We start from the raw sequence: 18,517 nt of genomic DNA, 5'->3' as shown, positions 1-18,517 counted from the left end.
GAAAAAATGTTCAACTTCACTAATCATCAGGGAGATGCAAATCAAAACCACACTGAGATACCACCTAACTCCATTCAGAATGGCAATTATCAAACTAACTCAGAAAATAGCAGTTGCTGGAGAGGGTGTGGTGAAAAGGGAACACTTCTACACTGTTGCCCATCAAAAGAGGACTGGATTAAAAAAATGTGGTACATATACATGATGGAATACTATGCAGCCATAAAAAAGAACAAAATCATGAATTTTGCAGCAACCTGGATGGAACTAGAGTCTGTAATACAGAGTGAAACAAAGATCTGAGTATCACATGTTCTCACTCATATAGTGGACCTTGAAGATCCAACGTAATACTATAAGAAAATGACTGACAGTGGTGGGAAACTATGGGGGGGAGGGAAAGGGAGATGGGATTAATGGTAGTAAATATCTGTCTGGGGATGGGGAGACACCTCTTATCAACAAGGGTGCCTGAACGAAGCATATTTGTATACCTAACCCTTAACTGTACCCCACAATATCATAATTAAAAATATTGATTAGAAAAAAAAGAAAAAAACAAAAAACACAAAACACAAAAACAAAACAAAACAAAACAAAGAAAGGGATTGGCAGTAGCAGGATGGATACTGCCGGGGCGGGGGTGGGGGGAGGGCAGGACACAACATCAATAAGGATCCCTGATCTCAAATATGGCAAAGTGAGAATCAAAGAGAAGCCCAAACTTTTCCTGTATAATGTTCACTTATATACCTAATCCTGAATTATACCCTACATTTTCCAAATAAAATACTTGTTAGAAAAAAAAAAACAAAACAAACCTGTTCCCCACACCATCATAGCAAGTAAGCCAGTTTTTCGGTGATTTATTAACTAATTCAAACGTGCAACATAGAATTGACCCTACTCAACATTCTTCTTTATTTAAGAAAAAACAAAAACAAAACTCCTGTACATAGATCCTTCCTTAAGGCCATTCTGCAATTTTTGTTGTTTCTGTTGTTTTTGTGCAATCCCATTGTTATGTGACTGGAACTATAATGCATTTTGGATTTATATGGAAACAGAGATTGATAGTTCCACACAGCTGAGACTTCTCTCCCACAGCTCTTTCTAACCAAGTCTTCCATATCCCTCAAGAACATGTGTTAGTTTTCTCATATAGGACTGATTGATATGGAATCTCTTTTTCCCTTTTTCTTTTCTAGCTGGTTATTGTAGCTATGAAGAAGGGCCTTTTGGTTTGCTTGTTTCTTTGTTTCTTCTCTTTTGTTTTGTTTTCTGTTTACTACACTCCTGAAGCTTCTCATCTTACTAGAGAGGGTTCTGGTATTCATCTGAGTTCCCAGGAATTTAGAGTTACTTCTAGTTACTGTGGTTTGTGGTTTATAATAGTGAAAGAAATATTAAATTTCTAATAAAGATTAGTGAAAATAAGAATGTAATTGTTTTCCCTCAAAACAAAGTTCACAAACCTAGATTGAGAACCCCTGATGGGTCTGACATCCTTACCTTAGGGAGTCCTTCACGTTTTCTGCTATATTCTCTATAATCAGCGGCAACAGATGAAGAGAAGGAACCACTATTTGCTGGGATATGGTTTTTTCCTTTTATTTTGCCATATTTTTATTCCAGCTAGCTCATGTGCACACCACTCTTAGACTTTAATTCAGTCTGAGAGCCACCTGTAATTATTCAGTAATTGAACTATTTAAACATATGTCTGCAATTTTACTTTTCCTTGATAGTTTTCTTACATGTTTTTTGTCTTCTTTTGTAAGTTGTTGCTTTTCATTGCTTCATTTTGGCCTTATATTCATTTTGGAAGTTGTATATCATTAATTTCTGTCTTTCCAGGATTTTAAATATATGAGCTTGCATTTTTCTACCATAGTTACTATCAGCAGTTACTTAAGAACTGAAAACAAATATAAAGGTAGGTATATTAGAAAGGATGTTTCTTTGTCTCCCTTCTGCCCCATGCTCCTATATACTCCAAAGAACAGAAAGGATGGCCGGGCTCGGTGGCTCAGCCTGTAATCCCATGCCTTTGAGAGGCTGAGGTGAGTGGATTGCCTGAGCCTGAGGGCTCAAGACCCGCCTGGGCAGCGAAGCCTCATCTCTACAATAAATCAAAAAATCAGCCAGGCGTGGTAGCGCATGCCTGTAATTCCGGCTACTCGGAAGGCTGAGGCGGAAGGATCGCCGGAGCCCAGCAGGTCGAGGCTGCGGTGGCCGGGAGCGGCCACTGCACTCCGGTCTGGGCGACAGAGTGAGACTCCAACGCAAAAAAAAAAAAGAACAGAAAGGATGAAGTGGAGAGTAGAAGTCCCATCATCTCTCTCTGGTCTTGGCAGGCGTTGAGGGATAGGCAACATATCGCTCATAGAACAAGACAGAGCAGGTTTTCCTACACAGAGAGTTTTACAGTCCCAAGAATACACTGCCACCAACACTCCTTCTACCTGACCCCTTTCTCACAGTTCTCGACTTGTGAAATCCACAGTGGCACACTGCATTCTGGGAACTGTAGCTTTCACATTTCCTGTCCTTTATGGGAGGTGGTGGGGGAGGAAGTTGAGGGATTGGAGAAGTTTTCTAGACTTCTTAGAGAAGCAAGTGTAGGTTTTTTGGCTGGTTGCAGATTCTGACTCTCCGAGGTAGATAGAAGGGACATAAAGTATATTCCTGCTGTTTTTGTGCTGTGTTTGTTTCCAGAGAAGACCGAATAGGATTTTTTTCCACAGTCCAACTCCACTTGCTTTAGACTTAGTGAATTTCTTTTCAGTTTACAGTAATTATTTTAAAGTTTTCGCTTTTGCTGGCAATCACAAGTTTGTTTTTTCCTTTCACTGTCATCATTAGTAATTGGGAGCTGTAGACCATTGTTATTGAAACAGAATCTCTACTACTTTTAAACTAGTTCTACAGTCCCAGATAGCATGTATGATTCTAAAATACACAGTAACAGGTTATTTAGTGTTCATTTAGCAGCCTAGAGTCTGAAAAGTTGATTCTTTGAAAAATAAGCCAAGTGCAGCTTGTTTTTCAGGGAAAGAATCCCCCAATCAAGCCTCAGTTTTCTACTTATTTATAGCCTACTATTTTGATTATAAATTCTGAAAGACTCTGTGTAATAGAAACTTCTTTTAGATTGTTCTGAATGATCAAGAAGCACCACGATTTCTCATCTGATCAACCAAATAGATGTTCCCAGGATGTTGCTTGATATTGGACCAGGGAATCCTCAATTTTATCAGGAATTAGGATGTTTGTGATTGAATACAACTTGGCCATCAGTGATTGTGATTCAGAGTCCCACATGGGTGGGGATTCAGCAAGTTATGTTTCAACAGCATAGTGACCTGGGGAAAATATTTTATAATTCTGTACTTGGATGTCAAGAATATTGTTGATGTCAAGAATATTGTTGCTGTCTATGGTAGACACATGGTATCCTGTTGATTCTGAACCTAAGAGTTATTTCTCTATGCCCCCCCCCCCACTTTTTTTTTAGAGAGAAAGTGTCTCACTCTGTTGCCCAGGATGAAGTATGGTAATATAATCATATTTTACTGCAGCCTCAACTTCCTGGTCTCAAGCAATTCTCTCATGTCAGCCTCCTGAGTAGCCAGGACTACGAGTGCACACTCACATGCCTAGCTAATATTTTTTGTAGAGATGGGGTCTTACTCTGTTGCCCAGTCTGGTCTCAAACTTCTGGTTTTAAGGGATCCTCATACCTCAGCCCTCCCAAAGTGCTAGGATTATAGGTGTGAGCCATTGTGCCTGGTGTTCTACCCCTTCTATGCTGACAGAACCTGCCTCTCATGAGTAAGGCGGAAAATGTCAGATGTTCCCTTGTAGGTAAGGGTAGCCCTGTAATTCAATTTTAACTAGTGAGGTATAGTGGGAAGCTTATTGTGAGGTTTCTAGGAAAGATTCTCTTCTCTGAGAGAGGGGAAGAGAAACTCCATACCACTGAATTAGAAAAAAGAGGCTGAGTGTCCAGCCCTCTCCTCCTGTTTATGGATATTGATGTGAGAGGAAGTGGTATTTGGACCACAAATTACTTTGTAAAAGAGGATGTTCCTGGCAAATCAGGGATGGCACCTGAGTTTGGTAATTCCTGAGCCACAGTAACACCTCTGGAGTTACCTCCCTCCAGACCTTGGGAATTCCCTGGGGTTGCCAATATCCAGTTCTGCTCTACTTCTGGACACACAGGAACACAGAACTTCACTGTCAACGCATAGCTCCATGACTTGCTTTGGCCAACGAAATGAGACCAAAAGTCTTGTGTGCCATACCCAGTGTTTGATTCTCTACCTGCTCTTCCCCTACAGTGGTGATCATGGGAGCAGATGTATTTATGGAGGTGTCATAAGATTAACAGCCTGGAATGGTGACCAGCTGCCTAAATAACAGCTGCCTTGGAGAGCTGACCGAACCCTCAGCCAACTTTGCATAAATGAGCAATAAACTTCTGTTGTGTTAAAAGCCACAAATGGGGGTTGTCTCCACAGCATAATGTAGCCTATCATGCCTGATACAATCTGTATTCTTTAAGCCACTTTTAATTTGCTGGGCTCCTACTTGTAGCTGAAAACATCCTAATTGGTACAAAATAGATAGCAATTTGACATGCAAACAACTGTTTCTGTAAAATGAGAGGGTTGCATTCATGGTGAAATGAGTATCTACTATTTTTGCCTGCCCAGTCTCCAATCTGCTCCTGGTAACAACATCCCAATTTTGCTTAGGAAAACCACTGGAGCAGACACGTTCATCCTCTGCTGTGTCTTCTTGGCACTAGCTTCTAGTCACAGAGGGCTCCCTGCAAACTCCTATGACTTTGCTTGAGAACTTTTGTCTGGTTATAATAGTACACTCATCTTACACCAAGAACAAGCCTAAAGTGCCCATGAATTAATGGCCCAGAAACCCACAACAAATCATGTAAAGAGATATGGTTGAAAAAATATCCTGGCTTCCTCACCTCTCAGCTGAGAAAACTCTGATGTGTGTTGTAGACTGTCTACCTGGGAGAGACACATCTTTGACTTTTCTCCCCTCCCTGGCTCTCGTCACCATTCCCCTATGGATGATTACTGGGATTACCTCTCAAATAAACCTCTTGTTCTTGAATCTGAGAACAAATGAGTAGGAGTATGCTCTGGGAGAACCCAAATGAAGACACCATTCTCTCCAAGTGAACCCAATCTTTGGGGGACTGTCAGTCAAGGTAGACTGCTTTCTCTATCTTGATGTTTGGATCTTGAACAAAATCACACAAAGACTATCTTCAGGGAGACAGAGGATGCTCAAAGAGTCTGCTAGTTTTTTCTTTATACATTCCTGCAGTCCCTTTTGACATCTTTCTTTTCTGAGCCAGATTCTTTAGTTGCTCCCCCATTCTATTAGTTATCTCATATCCCTTCAGTGAATTCATTTTGGATGAGATAGCTAGAATTTCCTTCTGTGGCTTGAAGTAAAAGAAGCCAATGAACATAGGTGATACATTAGACTTCTTTCAGATATAATTTTGTGATACAAATGAATGATTATAAAAAGTATAAGAGCACTGAATGCTATATATTTATTATTCATAAAATAAAATCCATAGAAGTCACTTTATTTTTATTTTTATTTTTTTTGAGATGGAGTCTCACTCTGTCGTCCAGACTGGAGTGCAGTGGCTTGCTCCCGACCACCGCAGCCTTGACCTGCTGGGCTCTGGCAACCCTTCTGCCTCAGCCTTCCGAGTAGCCAGAATTACAGGCATGTGCTACCATGCCCAGCTAATTTTGGATTTATTGTAGAGACAAGATATCACCAAGTTGCCCAGGTGGGTCTCAAACCCACGGGCTCAGGCAATCCACTCACCTCGGCCTCCCAAAGCGCTGGGATTACAGGCTGAGCCACAGAACCTGGCCAGAAGTCACTTTAAAATGTCAATGTTTTCTTGTTTCTTCACATTTTACTTGAAATAGCATCTCTGGCTGGTGAGAATGAATTTATAACATTTCAGCAAAATACCCATAAATAGTTATTGATCTGGGAGAATAAAATAACTTAATGGTGATGGGAAGGTTCATTGTGGTGTTTGTGGTTTTATTTTTATCTAGAGTGGTTATTATCCAATTATCTAGTGTAGTATCTTTAATTAAACGTTATTAGGAGTAAAAACATCTTAAGAGATTTCTATGTAGAGAAACCTGTAATGCCACAGTAATAGAGAACATTTGTTCATTTGTATAAATCTTACATACCTAAACATGAGAATTCATAGAGCAAATCTATTTAAATATGATTTAAAGAAGATCTTCTAATATCCAAATCTACTATGAGTAAAAAAAGAGTAAAGATTTTAACACCCAAATAAAACATATATATTAATGAATTCATACTAATATAAATAATTAATGAATCTATACTAATATAAATAATTTGGGAATTCAAATAAACAAATATAGAAAGAATGTCTAAAATATAAAATTAGTATTTGGTAACATTGCAATAATAATTATTTCAATCAAGACTCATTAATGCATGCTGAAATTAGCAAATAAAAGTGTGATAAGAAACAGAATATTGATATACTCTCAAATATCTCACTATAAGATACCAAATGCAAAAAAGATCCAAGTGACCCATCTAAGTTAACATTACCAGTAAAAAGACAAAATGGCATCATATACTTCCTGATTTAATGACCTTAGAAGGTGTGATGATTCATTTTATGCATCAACTTGCCTGGACTATGGGGTGCCCAGATACTTGGTTGACCATTATTTATGGATGTATCTATATGAGTATTTTTAATTTTAAGTGGTAAACATTTTAATTAATTTTAAATTAATTAACATTTTAATTGGTAAACTGGGTAAAGCAGATTGCCCTCTGCAATGTGTGCATGGGCCTCTTTCAATCTTTTGAAGGCCTGAATAGAATAAAAATCTGAGTAATAAAGAATTCTTTCTCTCTGCCTGTTTTCAAACTGTGACAGAAGCCTTCTCCTGCCTTTGGTCTCGGACTTATACTGAGACTTACACCATTGGCCTTCCTGGTTCCCAGGCCTTCAGTGTCAGACTGGAACCCACACCATCAACACTTCTGGGTCTGAACTTCTGAGCCTCTATCACATGAACCAACTCCTCATCATCTCTCTCTCTCTCTATCTCTCTCTCTCTCTTTCCTTCCACCCCCATTGGTCCTGTTTCTCTGGAGAACCCTGGTTACTATATAGATAATTTTGTTACTAAAGTAATTGATTCTGGGGTTTCTGGAATTGGCTGTCTAATCTGATTTGGTTTAAAGACACTAATGACTATTTCTGGTAGTAACAAGAAGCAAGTCAATGGCTTGATTTGGCCACAGAGATCCTCTAAATTCATTTATTGGATAATTCTACTAACCAAAGAGCTGGGTGACTATGTATATGATACTTCTGAACATTGTTGGAAGTCTAATGAATATAACAAAGTTGGCTGGCTGTTCCTAATGTAACCGGGAAAAGCAATTAAGTAAAAGTATTAGCTCAGGGATTCAAATTCTCATCTCAAGTACCACATAAATAACCTCAAAACTTCTATGTGTGCCCTGAAAGAAACCATAACCTACCATAGTACAGGGCTGAGATTGCTGAAAATTAAATGCAGAATATCTCATCCTATGGTTAGCCAAATTAAGGTTGAATTTCCAGACTTACAAGTATCCACTGTTAAAGTAAGGGTAATGATTAGAAAATAAATTGGATCATGTAAGTTGGAATAGGGATGTGTGAGAAGACTGATGAAGTTGGTGGAATTGAACTTCTAAATTCTTTTTTTTTTTTTTGAGTTGGAGTCTCACTTAGTCGCCCAGACTGGAGTGCAACGGCCACTCCCGGTCACCGCAGCCTCCACCTGCTGGACTCTGGCGATCCTTCTGCCTCAGCCTTCCAAGTAGCTGGAACTACAGGCGCGCGCTACCACACCCAGCTAGTTTTTTTTATTTTATTGTAGAGATGAGGTCTTGCCAAGTTGCCCAGGCGGGTCTCGAGCCCGCGGCCTCAGGTAATCCACTCACCTCAGCCTCCCATAGCGTGGGATTACGGGCTGAGCCACCGAGCCCCGCGAACCTCTAAATTCTGATGAATCTTCTTTGCCAATAGAAGAGCCCTCCTGAACCCCAGTGGGGGCAGTCTTACAACATGTATATGAGATTTTTGCCAGTAATTCAAAACATGAATTTAATCTTGACACTCTTCACAAGTGTCAAGATCATGAAAGACAAAGGCTAAGGATCTTTTATGGATGGGAGAACAAGAAGACATGTTAATTAAACGCAATGTGGGATCCTGGATTAGAATCTGGATCAGAAAAAGGGCATTAGTGGGGCAATTAATATAATCTGAAGAACATAAATTGGTTAATATAACTGTTATCAGTGTTAACTTCTTATTTCTGATCGTTGTTCTGTGGTTATGAAAGATGAAACATTTGAAGAAGCTGGGTGAAGGGTATGCAGGAATTCTTTGCACTACCTTTGCAACTGTTCAGCAAGTCTTAAATTATTTCAAAATAAGAAGATCAAAAATTTTTTTAAGTTCAAAATATTATTTAAAGCTTGCATTGAAATAGCAACTGGAGGTGAAGAATACATGGAGGGAGTAAATGTGAAAAATATTCAGAAGATTGATGCGACTTCTGAAATTTTACTATGTTGACTATTTTACAGAGCAAACTGCAGCCTCACTGTGAAAAGCAAAATGGAAATAAGATACTCGATGTAAAAAAAAAAACTTACTAAACAACATGAAGTATAATGCAAAATGACTACTTAGTGCATAAATGTCAAAGGAATTCAGAGTAAAGAACTGATTGAAGAAGAGGTTGGAAGTATTAAGAAAAATGTAACTGGAAACAAGTGAAGAAATTTGACGTGAGTGATTTCCTTTGTGTATTAATTTCTAATAATACATATGCATTTCTCTATAGATAAATATAGATATTCTATTTCTTTTAATAAGTATATATCAGCCTATAAATTATAAATAGGAATTTGTCTCTATCCCTGTAAGTTGGAAGGGTGGATACAGGGAGGAAATTGTGCATGAGTTAGAGGACGTCTGCAGAAAAATAAATTGGAAATGTACACCAAAGAGAAAGAGAAGGATCAGCTCAGTGGCTACACAGTAATTAAATAGTAAGAAGACAATCATATGCCATATGAGTACAATAATTATAATAACATAGTATAGTAGCAAAAATTTGAGAATTTACTGTGTGCAACCACTATTAATTAAGAACTTTCCATGTTACTTCATATAGCCTTTATGTTATCAAGCAAACAAGTTCACTGCCCACTGTACACAAAAGTCAATTTTGGTAATTTATTGCAAAATTAGCCAGCAAAAAGATAGGCCTTGGGCTTAAACCTATCTCCATGATTTGGGGTCTGGGGCAAGTTTTAAGAGCTCAGAGGGCAAGGGAAAGAATTACAAATGTTGGCTTGGGGTCTGACTGGAGAGCTTCAAATTTGACCATTGACGTTAAGGTATGTTGAGGCTGATTTTAGTCCCAGGTTTTCTAACCAATAAACCTCACACTTCTGAAGGAGTTTTGGCATTTGGGTTCTAGTCATATCTCAGTCTTTCTGGTTTCGGGGGAGAAATTGTTGATTCTGCATGTTGTTAGAGGTCAAAACTTGTTTTATTGTGTATTTGACTCTGTTACACCTATAAGGCAACTCACTATTTTGTCATCCACAGAGTAGGCCCAGTTTGGGCTGGTCCTGTGACTACACTCACAACAGATGAGGTGGGTCTGCTATTATTCCCATTTCATAGGTCATGGCAAGATATAAAGGAAAGGCTAAGTGTGGGAGCTCACACTTGTAATCCCAGCACTTTGGGAGGTTGAGGCTAGAGGATTGTTTGAGCCCAGGAGTTCAAGAGCAGCCTGGACAGCATAGCGAGACCTTGTCTCTATAAAAAAATATTTTAAGGCTGGGCTTGGTGGCTCAGCCTGAAATCGCAGCACTTTGGGAGGCCGAGGCAAGTAGATTGCCTGATCCTGAGGGTTAGAGATCAACCTGAGCAACTTGGTGAGACCTCATCTCTACAACAAATCAAAAAACTTAGCTGGGCATGGTAGCACATGCCTGTAGTTGTGGTACTTGGAAGACTGAGGCAGAAGGATCACCGGAGCCCAGCAGGTCGACGCTAGGGTGGCTGTGAGTGTGCCAATGCACTCCAGCCTGGGCAACGGAGTGGGACTTCAACTCAAAAAAAAGAGAAAAGAAAATGGCTTTTCAGGTAGAATTTTATTAGAACTGACATTGGCTCCAAATGAGCGGCTGGGTGGAAAACAGTGGACAGGAATGTTCCTATGTATTCATTTAAATTTTTAAAAAAACAGCCTCAGTTTATATATTCTGTGCTCAGAAAATGTGCACACCGACATTCATTACTTGCTGAGGTTAATTGAGGAAGAGAAATAATGCAAAAACACTGGAGATTTGTTCTGGGAACAGAATTTGCAAAAGAATTTAGGGTAGGGTCAACTTGCAGAAGCCAGGGAGGTGATGGGTTATAATTGAGTAAAACAGGCAGAGCTGTTTCTTGCAAAGAGGCTTTGTCTCCTTATTAAGCACATAGAATATTCTTTACTTCCACAAAGAAATACACTTTCTCCAGTTTTTTTTTAAATGCACAGGCTATTCTTCATTGTTTTGGCTTTGATGGAAAGACTTATGCACAGAGAAATAGTTCTGTCCTGCAGGACATTCAACGATGAAAGCCTGATGACAAATGAGGACTGACAAGCTCTAATAAAGAGGGGGACAGGCACGGGTGGGTGGAGAGGGGGAAGCTGAGGAGGGTTGCCAGTGCAGTGCAGGCTCTGAGCCCGCAGCTGGTTTGGGCCTGATCAGACCTGCAGAATTGTTCAGAAGAGGCTGAAAATCTACATTTTTATATGAAATATCTAGAACTTCCAGTGTGGACTTAATACTTTATTTATTTAAATTTTTTACAGAGTCTTGCTCTGTCACCAAGGCTGGAATGCAGTGTCGCAATCATGTCTCACTGCAGCCTCCAATTCCTGGGCTCAAGCCATCCTCCTGCCTCAGCCTCCCAAGCAGCTGGGACCACAGGCATGTGTCACTATGCCTGGCTAATTTTTTAATTTTTTTTGTTTTGGAGAGACGGGGTCTCACTTTATTATGCAGGTTGGTCTTGAATCCCTGCCTCAGCCTTCCAAAGTGTTGGGATTATAGGTGTGGGCCACCATGATCGGCTTAAAAAAAATTTTTTTTTTGAGTTGGAGTCTCACCGTCACTCAGACTGGAGTGCAGTGGCCGCTCCCGGCCACCGCAGCCTCGACCTGCTGGGCTCCGGCGATCCTTCCGCCTCAGCCTTCCAAGTAGCTGGAACTACAGGCGCGCGCTACCACGCTCGGCTGATTTTCTGATTTATTGTAGAGATAAGGTCTCGTCAAGTTGCCCGGGCGAGTCTCGAACCCGCGGGCTCAGGCAATCCACTCACCTCAGCCTCCCAAAGCATTGGATTACAAGCTGAGCTACCGAGCCCGGCCTGAAAAAATTTTAAACTATGTGTAGACCTCCTTCTTGAACACTTTCATCTTTTTCTTCCATGACACACTCCTGAATTTCCTTCTTCTTTGCTGGATCCCCTTCTTCTGCTCATCATCTAAAACAAAGGCACCCCAGATCCCTCTCTCTGTTTACATCCTCTGCCTGGGCAACCTCACCTAATCCCTGGTGAGGTTCTCAAACCTATATCCAGCCCTCACCACTGCCTGCCACTCCAGACTCTGTCAATTGGACATCTCCAAAGGGAAGACTAAGTCATCATCATGGCCAAGAGGGAATGTAGATTCCCTCCCCTGACCCATCCCTACCTTTTTGTCTCCACTTCAAGAAATGGAGCCACCATCCAATAAGATATTCAAGACAGAAAAAAGAGCATCTTCTGCATATATAGTGGCATTTTATACTCGTCATGTTGTTTGTGTTGTTCCCTCTTCTTAGTAGACCCTTCCAACCCCTTCCCCACCTTTTCCATCTGGAAAATTCCTGTTTATCCTTCAAGAATCAGTTTAGGCATCAGCACCTGCAGGCGAGGCTGGTCGCACAATTTGGGGGTCCTAGAGCACAATGAAAATGTAGGGGGGAAGGCAACCTGCCTCTTCCATGGGAGGTCATCCCGATCCAGGAGAGTTGGCCTTTGCATGGGGAAACACTTGATGTTTGATCTGGGGGTGGGTGAGAAGCCCCCTACCAAGTTGTTCCCCAACATGCCTGTGGTGCGGCCAGGCCAAGGCAGGGGCATGTGTATCTTGCCCTGCCCCAGGACACTGCAAAGCACAAACCTCACTTCGACTGGCCCTCCTTGTTGCCATGTCCTGGCCCCTGTTGGAGACGGAGGGTGACTGCAGGATGCTGCTTCCATCAGCTCCTGGCTGCCCCAGGAGGGTTCCAACAGGGTGTGAATAGGTAGTGAATGGACAGTGGAGAATCCCGGGGATGAGGGGGAGGAGGAGGGACTGAGGAGGAGGAGGGAGAGAGCCAGAGATGGACGCCACATGAGGTGAGTCTCTGAGTTTCAGCACGTGCCCCGTTGTCCCATTGGACTTCACTTACAAAACACAGATTCAAAGATAAAGCTAAGAATTTCATGCTGGACTCAGTGGCTCAGCTTGTAATCCCGCGCCTTTGGAGGATGAGGTGAGTGGATTGCCTGAGCCCGTGGGTTCGAGACTCACCTGGGCAGCGAGACCTCATCTCTACAATAAATCACAAAATCAGCCGGGCGTGGTAGCGCATGCCTGTAATTCTGGCTGCTTGGAAGGCTGAGGCGGAAGGATCGCCGGAGCACAGCAGGTCGAGGCTGCGGTGGCCGGGAGCAACCACTGCACTCCAGTCTGGGTGACAGAGTGAGACTCCAACTCAAAAAAAACAAAAATGCTAAGAATTTCGAAAGGGGTCCACAAAGCATGAAATCCCAAGCATGGGTACTTCTGCATGTAAGGACCTAAGCTACTGACTGCGTGTCCTTGTAGACAGTCCTGGCTCTAGGGAGTTTTCCTTGACAATCCCTCCAAACTAAACTAGCTGCCCATCTCTGGTCTTCTTATTTATCCTATGCTTGCATTTTATCACTGTACTTGGCACAGCATATTAATATTACCTATTTACATGTATGTTTCACAAAATATTTTATAACATTATAAGATCAGAGAAATTGATTATTTTGTTTTTCAATTTCTAGATCTTAGTATTATATTGAAATTGCTTCCCCATACGTCTTTGATAAGAGTTAAAATGACCTGACAAATACACTGACCGAGGTGGACCCAATTTATGTGTCATCCCAGATCTGCTTGGTCCAGTCAACACCACCACCACTATGGCCATCTCACTTGCTTCCTAGCCAAGAGGCTCCAACGGTGGCTCACACCTCACCCATAGCTACTACATCCCAAGTGCTATGCCACTATCACCAGCACTCATTGGGGGGTTCCCATACACAGCTCCCACTAACAAGGAGAGATGGCCACATCTGCATACTTATAAGATGGGGTCCACGGAGGCTTTGACTTCAGGGGTGGGTTGGAAAGGTTGGGTACCTGGAAACGTGGACTTAATATAGTTAACACGCTATGGAAGCAGATTTCAACAAAGAGAAACAGCCAGGTGCAGTGACTTACACCTGTAATCCTAGCACCTTGGAGGCTGAGGTGAGAGGATTACCTGAGACCAGGAGTTTGAGACCAGCCTGGGCAACCTGGTGAGACCTGGTCTTTACAGTAAATTTTAAAAATTAGTAGGGCCTGGTGGCGCATGCTTGTAGTCCCAGTTACTTGGAAGGCTGAGGTGGAAGGATCTCCTGAGCCCAGCAGGTCGAGGCTGAGGTAGTTGTGATCATGCCACTTCACGCCAGCCTGGGCAACAGAATAGACTCCAACTCAAAAAAAAAGAGAGAGAGAGAAACAAGAGATAAAAAGGAGTTCGCAGATAAATTGTCTGTCATTCCTTCCCCTAATGAACTGTTCTGAAATGCAACAGTGTTACTGGACCTCTCCGAAAAGGTCCTAAAGATGGGGCAGCCAACTGTTTGCTTTGAAACCATGACCAGCTTGGTAACACTCTACCTTGTATTTTCCCTTCCTTCTTCTTTGCCTCTCTCTTCTTCCCCTTAGTCTTGCGTCGCTGGACTGCACCTTCACAAGACATTAGCACAAAATCTATCCACATAGACTGTCTTCTCCAAGAAGCCCAGGCTAAGACAATTGGTTCCAGAGTGAGGTAGTCATAGCTGCTCACACATGGTGGCATCAGAATTACTAAAGCTGTGACTAATTGGGATAAACTGGAGGTTTAGGGTGAGCCTTGGGATGTCAAGTTGCCACTGCCATGGGTACAGGGGTGACGATAACGACAGGACTTTTGCAATGGCTGGCTACCTATGATGGCATTGAAATCCTTGATAGGTTTGGGGCATCTAATTGCTATTTTAAGGTATTCTGTGAAAGTCAGGGTGTCTCTACCACAGGTGGTGGGACCAGGTCGTAAATATATTGGATAAGAGCCAGAGAAGCATCTGTGGTGGTAGGGCTTGAAGGTGGTAGGCCTGGGAAGTCGAATTAAAGCTGAACAGGAGATAACTTGGAATTTCATGTCTAACCAGGACACCAGTGCTAATGATTTGCTAGGATGGCTCCTCAAGGCCTGAATTCATAATGGCTCAGCTAAATGAGGTGGAAATATTGGAACTTCCTTAGCTGAGTAAAGAGGAAGGGGTGAGAATGCTCCAGAAAAGGCAACATTAGAATGAAGATATGTGAAACCCTCACCTCTGTGTATTTTCCAGGAGGCCCCAGAGGACCAATATCACTGAGAACCCCACTGTTGGTTGTCCTGACAGATTAGGATTGACAGTGGGAGACTCTGACCTAGCACTGGGCTCCCCAATATCATTTGGAATGTGGGGAACCTGGCAAGGCAGAGACCAGATGGGTATAATTACCATAATTGGCAACATGGCCAGAAGGGCCGACAAGGTGCCTTGTCCCACAGTGATCCCTCATTATCGCTAATAGATGATGGTTTTCCCAAAGGTGTCACAGACAAACAACCATCCAGAGTGGTGGTTATCAAAGTGTGGACATAAGATCAGTAACATTAGCATCTCCTGGGAACTAATTTGAAATAAAAACTCTTCAGCTTCACCCCAGACCTACTGATGCAGAAATTCTTGGGATGCAGTCCAGAATTTAATTAGCCCTCTGGGTGACTTAGATGCACACCAAAGTTCAAGAATCTTTGAACCAGGCCTTTGCTTGATTTGTGCCATCAAAGGTAGCAGAGAACTGATGAACATAAGGATGATGCTAGACACCACAATGGACAATTGCAATCTCTAGTTACCGGATCTAAGTCAGTTCAGAGATCCAGAGTCCAATGGTTAAAGGGAAGCTAGTTCCTTAAAATGTCACGCAACGATGGCAAATATTTCTCTCATCCTTGCTCACATTTGCCAGAATGTACTAGAGAAAAAGGAATACCTAGACTTCTTGAGGATGATTAGAATGAGGTTACAGCTGACACTAATACTAAGGGACACCAAACACCATCCTGATCCTGTTAGAATTGGAGTCCTATGGTCTGTGGTTACGAGATAGAAATGAGATTTAGACTCAGGTTCATCTCACAATGGATCCAATAGATCTAAGGACTCGTTTGTTATTTCTCTAATCTCTGAATGCCTAATGGGATAGATATACTTAGACATTGGCTCTTGGTCTCCTGATCTATAAATTCCTTTTAAAACAGAATTTCTTTTTGGCATGTCTGATTTCCTTGTAGGTCCTGGATGCTTATTGCAGCATTATTCACAATAGCAAAAACATGGAACCAACCATGCTGCTCATCAAAAGTGGACTGGTTAAAAAAAAAAAATGTGGCACATATACATGATGAAATATTACGAAGTCATAAAGAAGGACAAAATTATGGACTTCATAGCAATTTAGATGGATTTAGTGATCTCATACTCAGTGATCTATCACAGAAACAAAGAACTGAGTACCACATATTTTCACTCATAAATGAACCCTGAACATACATAATACTACATTATTATCCGCAGCAGCGGATCATTTTTTTGGGGGGGTGAGGGGGACCATCACATCACAAACCAGGGGAAGTGAGGGCCAACGGCAGGTCCAAGCTTCACCTGTATGGTGACCACTTATGTTCCTAACCCTGAATTGTACCCCATGTCTTTAATATTAAAAATTTTTAAATTTTAAAAATGTGAAAATAAAAAAATAAAAGTAAGATAAAATGGAATTTCCTCCCCATGCCAAGATAAGTAATAGAAACAATATGTTGGCCCAGGAAGAATTGCAGAAATTAGTAGCAGCAAAGACTTAAAGGATTTAGGCATAGTGATTTCTACACTATCCTTAGTCATTTCATCTGCCTGGTTTCTACACACACACACAAAACATACATATATATGTATATATGGCTTATGGTAGGTACTGATGGACTACTATACATTTAACTAGGCATTATCCCCAATTGCAGCTTCTGTGCCAGATATTTTATTTGAACAAATCAGCCCAACCTCTGGCACTCAGTTTCTGGCTGTTATTTTGCTGATTGCTTTATTTGTGACTTTCATCAGTAGGAAAGATCAAAAGCCGCTCACCTTCACCTTTGCAGGACAGCAGTAAATCCTCACTGTCTTGCCTTGGGTCTGTGTTAATTCTCCTGCTCTCTGTAATTGTGTGTTTCCTAGTGATCAAAATCATCTTCATATGCCATAGTGCATCATGCTAGTCTTCTATATTGACTGACATTTTTCTAACCAGATCTAATAAGGAGAATAGGTCAAATAACTTGAAGGTCCTGATAAGACACATATGTGTCAGAGGGTAGGCAATAAGTCCCTGTTGATTAAGGGGTCTGCAATGCCAGTGACATTTTTAAGGGTCTGGTGGTCTGGAACATGCAGGGACCTTAGTCAAGACTGAGAGCCTGACTATGGTACGCCAAGTAATTGTACAACCGGAATGGCCCATCATGAGGTTGGTATTAAGCTACCAGAAAAAGGTAGAGAGTCATAGGAGCAAACCATCGTATGAAGAAAAGTGTACATTTAAGGAAAAACTCAAATAGTCTCTGAACTGTTGTCCTGGATCTTGATATCATCTACCTCTGTGGCTCTAGTGCCACCCCCCAACTCACACCAACGGCCTCATGGGGAAGTCTCTATATAGCCAACTGATGGAGAAGGGAAAATCTCCAACCCAATTCAAAGACAGTTCTGTTGGAGTTCTACAGAAATGGACCACTGCCAAAATACAGCTCTTCTCACAACTGACCCTAAAGAATAAGCACAGCCATAAGGAGGCTCTTGACAATCCGATAGATAGGGTGGCCAATTTTCTGGATGTCAGTCAGCCTCTCTCTTTGGTCAATCCACTACTTGCACAATGGATGCATGAACAAAGTTGCCATGGTGTCAGGTTCAGATCCTACACATGGATTGAAAAGCAGGGGCTCCAGGAGCCAAGGTGTGGGACTAGGACCACCCTCTCACCATCACTCTCAATGACACACACAGAATTTGTACTTTCTGTCCCTCCAACCTTACATCTGTTAGGTTAGAGACTCTAGTTCCCAGAGAGTATTGCTTCCTAAAAACACATTGTGTTCCACTGAACTGGAAATTGCAGCTACTCTGAATTCCTCCTCCTGATAAGCAAGAAAAGAATCACTGTCCTGACTGGTTTAATTAGCCTTGGTTGCCACGAGGGGCTGGAGCTGCTGATACACACCGAGGCTGAACAGGAGAACATCTGGAGGGTAGGACTCACGGAGGCACCTCTTGGTGATTTTATGACCAGTGACTGTTGGAAATGGGAACCTGGAGTAACTACTGCTCAAGAAAAATAACTGAGGGCTCACATCCGTCACAGGTGAAGGACTGTGTCAGCCCACCAGGAAAGTAACCTGGAGCAGCTGAATACTGACTAGAGACTGTGGAAAGCAAGGATGGGCAAGAGGCAAGGGAGCTGATGAGTATCAGCTGTGATCCTGGACCTGGTGCAGCAGTGGGAGCTACAGCTTGGTTTGCTTGTCTTCTCTAAATCTTGGGGATTGAAACCGATCACTACCTGGAAGGACTGGTCTTGCGCCTCCCTCCTTGAGGAAGTAGTGAACACATCCTGTCCTTCTACAAGATCTGGGATGTAAGAGGATGCAAGAAAAATCAAATTGGTGCAAGAGATACTGTCTACAAGACTCAGGTTATGAATCACCCTGTTCCTCTCATCCCTGGCTGCACCTATCCCACTCAAAGTCAACTATTGGCTTTGTTTTTTGTTGTTTTTTTTTTGAGTTGGAGTCTCACTCTGTCGTCCAGACTGGAGTGCAGTGGCCGCTCCCGGCCACCGCAGCCTCGACCTGCTGGGCTCTGGCGATCCTTCCGCCTCAGCCT

This window comes from Carlito syrichta, unplaced genomic scaffold (assembly GCF_000164805.1).
Source record: "Carlito syrichta isolate Samal-C Ts95f unplaced genomic scaffold, Tarsius_syrichta-2.0.1 Scaffold307199, whole genome shotgun sequence".
NCBI classification, from domain to species: Eukaryota; Metazoa; Chordata; class Mammalia; order Primates; family Tarsiidae; genus Carlito; species Carlito syrichta.
Note: the sequence above shows the minus strand (reverse complement) of the source record.